This window comes from Equus asinus, unplaced genomic scaffold (genome assembly GCF_041296235.1).
Source record: "Equus asinus isolate D_3611 breed Donkey unplaced genomic scaffold, EquAss-T2T_v2 contig_197, whole genome shotgun sequence".
Classification (NCBI taxonomy): Eukaryota; Metazoa; Chordata; class Mammalia; order Perissodactyla; family Equidae; genus Equus; species Equus asinus.
In genome coordinates, this window is record NW_027224846.1 from 1,398,632 (window position 1) to 1,404,631 (window position 6,000).

At 44.2% G+C, this 6,000-nt stretch overlaps 1 protein-coding gene across 3 annotated transcripts in view; it reads left to right on the top strand.

The window, feature by feature from the left end:
- LOC123275642 (ATP-binding cassette sub-family D member 2-like) overlaps positions 1-4,402 on the top strand; it is a 62,628-nt gene extending 58,226 nt beyond the window's left edge. For 2 of the 3 annotated variants that reach the window (XR_011500339.1, XR_011500338.1), the window contains exon 4: positions 68-4,402. The gene's annotated coding sequence lies outside the window, so the exon portion shown is untranslated. The remainder of the gene's footprint in view (positions 1-67) is intronic. The other variant, XR_011500337.1, reaches the window with a different exon arrangement.
- The last annotated feature ends 1,598 nt before the right edge of the window (positions 4,403-6,000 follow it).

A 6,000-nucleotide genomic window follows, 5' to 3' on the forward strand; every position in this document is an offset into this window, starting at 1 on the left:
TGGCGAATTGAATGGTTGTAGCAGGGGCCTGCAAAGCCTAAAATGTTTATCATCTGACCCTTTACAGAAGTGTTGCCAACGCCATTCTACGTGAATGAAGGTGTCTGGAGTGCTTGCACCCAGAGAAGGTTGTGAGATTGTTGTCATCACCCAGACGTGGTAGCAGACACCTGCACTCGCACTCAGATGAATCTGGGGCTGGCCTGGGACCTCGACGCAGACATCTGGTTGCAGCCGAAAGACATCGTCCCTCACCTTAAATTAAGGACGTTAACGTGAAATTGACTGGTCTTGTAGTTTTGTTTGTACTTGATTTTTAAGTTTGTTTTGGTTTTAGAGTTGTGTAAGAGCTAAAAGAATAAGGAAGTTTTACCAGAATGTCTGTTTGTAAATATTTAATTTATGTTTGAATAAAAGTAATTCAAGTGACACTAGAGCTCCTGGAGCAGTTTCGGAGGGGGATTTGTACATGACTCAGGTTGGAGAAACATGGCTGAAGCTTCTCCCTCTGCCCTTCACGCTGGCTTCCCTGCCTTCTCTGCTCTCTCTGCTCTAAGCTATATCCTTTAACCTGAGGCTGGCAGACATCTTCTGTGCAGGGTAGATGGTAAATACTTTTAATGATCTCTGCTGTTTAGCACAAAAGTGGCCATAGACAAGGTGTAAACAAATGAGCATGGCCGTGTTCCACTAAAACTTTATGGATGACACTGAAATTTAAATTGCATTTAATTTTCCTGTGCCATAATACGTTCTTTTGATTGGTTTTCGACCGTGTGAAAATGCAAAAATCATCCTTAGCTCATGAGCCGGAAAATAAAACGACAAAGGACTGGACTTGGCACATAGGCCATAGGTTGCTGACCCCCGTCCTTTGATACCAATGAATGTGTCTTTCCAGACAGTAGATTTTATTGTGTTCTTGCTTAAAAATCTGCACTTGGACCCATGTTTCTTATTGGGTTAAGTCCATTCACCAGGCATAGCACTTCCTCCTTTAGGATATTTTTCCAATCCCATTTTCTTCTCTAGCCCTTGATGAAATCTGTGCTCTGAACACATTGAACTCATTATTGTTCCTCTGTTTTCCTGCCTTCTTTTTTTTCATGTCATTCTTGCCTTTTGCATGCAGTCTTAGCCCAGTACACCCTTCCCCTCATTCTCACCTGGCAGCGCCCTAAATGTTCCTCCTGACTCGTCTCTCTTGCACAGTGTCCCATCTGCACAAGCAGCGCAGGCTGCTCCCTCCTGCACTCCCACCTGGTACTCAGTGTCCTATTAGAGAGAGCACTTATGAGGGTGAATTCTAATTGTTTATCTTAGGGGTTTCTTGCCCTGATCACAGGAGCCTTTTGAGACAGAGATTCTGGCTATTTATCAACATCTAGCAAGGTATACTAACACCAAGTAGATGGCCAAGAAACATTGGCTTATCGAACGGTCCAGCAGTTATTAGTAATAGAAATAACAGCTACTATTTATGAGTCCTTTTTATCCTTCATACACTGTACTGAGCACTTTGCATGTATGATCTAGTTAGTATATCAGGTTCAATGAATTTTCCCTCCCTCTCATTGTTTTTCTTAGGTCACAACTCCTTAATGTCATAAGGTACTTAATGTGTATTCCACAGTGGAATTTTAGGCATGGAAGATAGGCTGATGGGGGGGATATTTAGGTCCCTTAAATCCCATTGGCTCTGCTGCATGATTAAGCCAATTCCACCTTCTTGCCCTATAGTAGCCCCATGTCCTAAAACAAAGAAAAGCCTACCAAGTTCTTATTAAAGAAAAGATAAAAATAAACTGTTGGCACTTCAGCAGACTTCTGCTTCAGCTTTGTCACTGGGTGAGATTAGGGGTACGCCTGCTTTAGTGGAGTCTCCAGGACATCAGTGATGCTCGGGTTCGAGTCAGAGAGGGCCCCAGGGCCCTGACTGTGCCTCTCCTCTTGGCTGAGGCAAGAAGAGGCCCTTTGTTGGGCAGTGGCTGCTTTCCAAATGGAGAGTCCTTAATGACTCTTCGACTGCTTTACACCCTGAGGATAATGAGTAATGTTGCTGCTCGGGGGTTCAGCACCAATGTTTCAAAGAAGATACACAGAACATGCAACAAATCCAGAATCTGAACCCGTCCCAGGGACGAAAAGGCGTCTCCTTCAAGGTTCAATAGAAGAAGTCCATCCTTCTGGGAAATGTATTTAGAGGGGAAAATTTAAATAAATAAATAAGAGGCCCTTGTGAGTTTTTGTGCAATTACAATTCATTTTTGTCTTATTCTTCCACGGTTGAGGATACACGGTAGGAAGGTCTTTACAAGGAAACATAAAGTGCACGGCAGTGGAGATAACAGAATTTTTCTGAAAACTTGGGATAGTGCCACCTTTTCTAGCTACTTGTCCCAAAGCTCCTTTCCAGAAATGTTCACTGGTTCATTCCTAGCCTGTGGCATGAACTGTGGCAGATGCTGAGGCAGTGACAGAGCCGACTCAAGGATAGAGTCTGACTTTGCCCCATCTAGGCAGGAAGACTCTTCCCTAAACTGAGTGAAGAGGGGAGAGTCAACTGTTTGGGGCTGCTACTGAGCAAGGATGAGAGAGACGAGTGCAGAGAAATGCTCAGTGAGTTTGACAATGCTGGAGCAAGAGTGAGGTTGCTTGAGGAGTGAATGGAAAGAGAGGGAGTGGAAAAGATGGGTGTAGACAAACTGTTTGGATAAAATTTGCTATGAAAGTCAGAGTCACAGTGGCAGTAGCGTGCAGGGGAGGGTAAGATCCAAAAGAGCCTTTTGTGAGCATTTTTTTAGTGGAAAAGGCTTATCTACCTAATTTCAAAAGAATTCCTGATGGCAATTGTTGATCTTTTTTCTGTCCTTATAATGTCACCTTTTCCAAAATGTCATGTAAATGGAATCACACAGTAAATCCCTTTCCGAGTCTGTCTTCTTTTCCTTGGCAAAATGCATTTCAGATTCCTCCACATTCTTGTGTGTCTCAACGATTCATTCCTTTTTATTGCTGAGCAGTATCCCCCCTGTATGGACGTACAAGTTTCTTTATGCATTCACCAAAGGGCACTTGTATCATTTCCAGTTTTTGACGATTGTGAAGAGAGAGCTACAATCAACATTCACACGCAGATTTTTGTGTGTGCATGTTCTCCTTTGTCTTGGGTAAAGAGCCAGGAGTGGGGTTGCTGAATTATATGATAATTGTATGTTTATTTTTACAATAACTCCCGAATTATTTTCTAAAGTGGCTTTACCATTTTGCTGAGTGTAATTTGTTCAAAAATTAGTGACTAAAGTTAAAATTTATGAAACCCCAAAGGCAAGGACCTGGTAAACAGGGAGAGAGCAAAGATACAGAATCAAGTGGGGAAAGGTGAATCTTCAAATTCCCAGAAAGAAGCAAATGGGATGCAGTAAAGGGGAGCAGGTGATGGCCTCACACAGAGGAACACCACCTTTCTGAGAGAGGAGACAGGATGGGTGGGGGTGGGTGCAGTTATTGGCTTGTTAGCAGAAAGTTGAGAAGAAGCTTCTATCTTTGAGGCAGAAGCTAGCAAAAGAAAAAAGGGGAGGTGGAAGTTTGAGAAGAGCGGAGATTTAAAGCAGTCTGCAGAGTGTGGGGAAACGAGCTGCCTGGAGAAATGTGGTAAGATGTCGGGCAGTGTTGGGCTGGTGATCGGTGATACCAGTCTGCTCTCTGGAAGCTAATGAGTTTATGATACCAGCCAGAGAGTAAACTGAAGTGCTGGGCGGTTAATCCATGCTGGACAGACAAGCACATGAAGGCAGGCCGGGATGATGGATGGAAAGAAAGTCAGAGTTGGTTCATTATTAAGTTCTTGCCCCAGCTTCCAACTCACCTGGAGCTGGGACTGGTAATCTGAAAATGACATTTCTGCATGGCCAACCGGTTTCTTATTAGACTGTCCCAATAGAGAGAGAGAGAGAGAGGGAGAGAGAGAGACAGAGAACACTAGAGGATGATTGCAAGGCTGAAGGTGGGAGAAGGGCCTTGCTCATTCCCGTGTTCCCATTGTTGCTGCGACCATCCCCCTTGCAATGCTTCACCGTGTTGTCAGTGACGCTTCCTTCTGGAAGCTGCAGTTGAGTCCAGTTTGCAGCTCTTCCAGCCTCTCAGAACCAGCTTCATGGCACCCTCTCCAAGGCAGCCGCAGCAGCCAGCACTGCCCTCCTCTGAGATCTGGGCCCTGGGCCCATGGGCCCTCCTCCAAGCTTCCATGATTCAACATGCCCAACTTCTTCTCTTTGTTTTCCCCTTTCTAGTGGTACTAGCTGCTTCCTGCAGTTGCTCCCTCCCTTAAGGTTAGAATTTTGCCTGTTCCTATTTCAATACCAGTTAACACTTTTTAGTATTAAATTGTTTCTGTTCAAATAAGTTGTGTGATTTCTTTCTCTTGAATGGGCCCTGAGGGCTCCAGGAAACACTGAACTGGTGGTACCTAAGAAGTGAAAGAGCATAGTAATAAAAATATTTGAGGCAGTGAATTGGAAGCTTAGGAAGTTTGTGTGCTTGAATTAGTAACTTAGAGTGGAAGAGTGTGAGCGTGATGACCAGCTGGAGGCTGCTTTGGTCAGCGGATGGCTGAGCTGGAGTGGAGGGTCAGGTTACTGGAGATGAGGGAGTCCCAGCCCTGAGATGCATGGCATGGCCAGTGAAACCAGCCCAGATGACGACGGGGCTGGGATGGAGAGGAAAAATGTGTGCCAAGAATTAAATAAATAACCAGGCAAAGTCTAGAATGTCATCCGATGAAAGGGATATGCAAAGAATAGGCGGTCAGAGTTGAATGACCTGAACTTCAGAAGAATAGTTTTTTCTTTGTTTTTTAATGAGATGAGGTTATAAAATTTTCCTGACAGGTGTGCAAAAGCTTGAATAAATAAAAAATAGATATCCAAATCCTGGATGGAAAGTCTTCATCCTCTCCAATCTTAATCCCAATAGGACTTTCTGGACCTTGATGACAAGTTCCTAATTGTCATCTGTGCGAATGTTATGCCAGAAACAGGAGAATTTTGAGGGGAAAATGAGGGGGAAGGAGCTTTGAATAGATACTGCTATGTAATATACAACAGCAAACCGGTGACATAGGAATACACAGATCAATGGAACAGCCTGGAGAGTCTAGAATTAGATCAAAGATAACGATATGGAAGTTTAGAATCGGATAAAAGTGGCATTTCACGTTTGTGGGGAGAATAATTTGCAGATAATTGCTTAATCATTTGGTAAAAAAATGTTAGACTTACGTAGTTGAATACATAAAGGAGGCAAACATTCTTATTAAGTTACAAAAGGAATGGGGCCGGCCCCGTGGCCGAGAGGTGAAGTTTGCACACTCTGCTTTGGTGGCCCAGGGTTTCGCCACTTTGAATCCTGGGCCCGGACATGGCACCGCTCATCAGGCCATGCTGAGCCGGCATCCCACATGCCACAACTAGAAGGACCCGCAACTAAAAATACACGACTGTGTACCTGGGGGCTTTGGGGAGAAAAAAGGAAAAGTAAAATCTTTAAAAAGTACCAGACTATTATGCTGTTATTTAAAATGACGCGTCAAAGAAGTTTCCACGCGTTGTTCCTAAGGCTGTTCCAGGCACAGGCTGTTATCTCTGTGGACTCCACATCTTGGATGCAACAGGCAAGTACATCCCCTCCTTCCCCAGCCTGTAACATTGTAACATTGAAAATGATAGCCTAGATTCTAGAAGGTGCATGAAATGGAAATAACTGATGGGAAGGTTCAAGTCATTCTGAACATTTTCAAATGCAGCTTCTCCCCAGTTGAAGGGTGTCCTGAAGACCCCATGTCTGTAAGACGGGCCTGTGGTCATCTGTTTTGATTCGCCTATTTGATCTCCATTTAAAAACCATCCCTTCCAAGTCATGTAGCTTGGAGTGGGATGGGGGGTCAGGAATTCCCTCAACATCTATCTGGTTCCAAGAGTGGGCACATGACAGGGGCCTGAC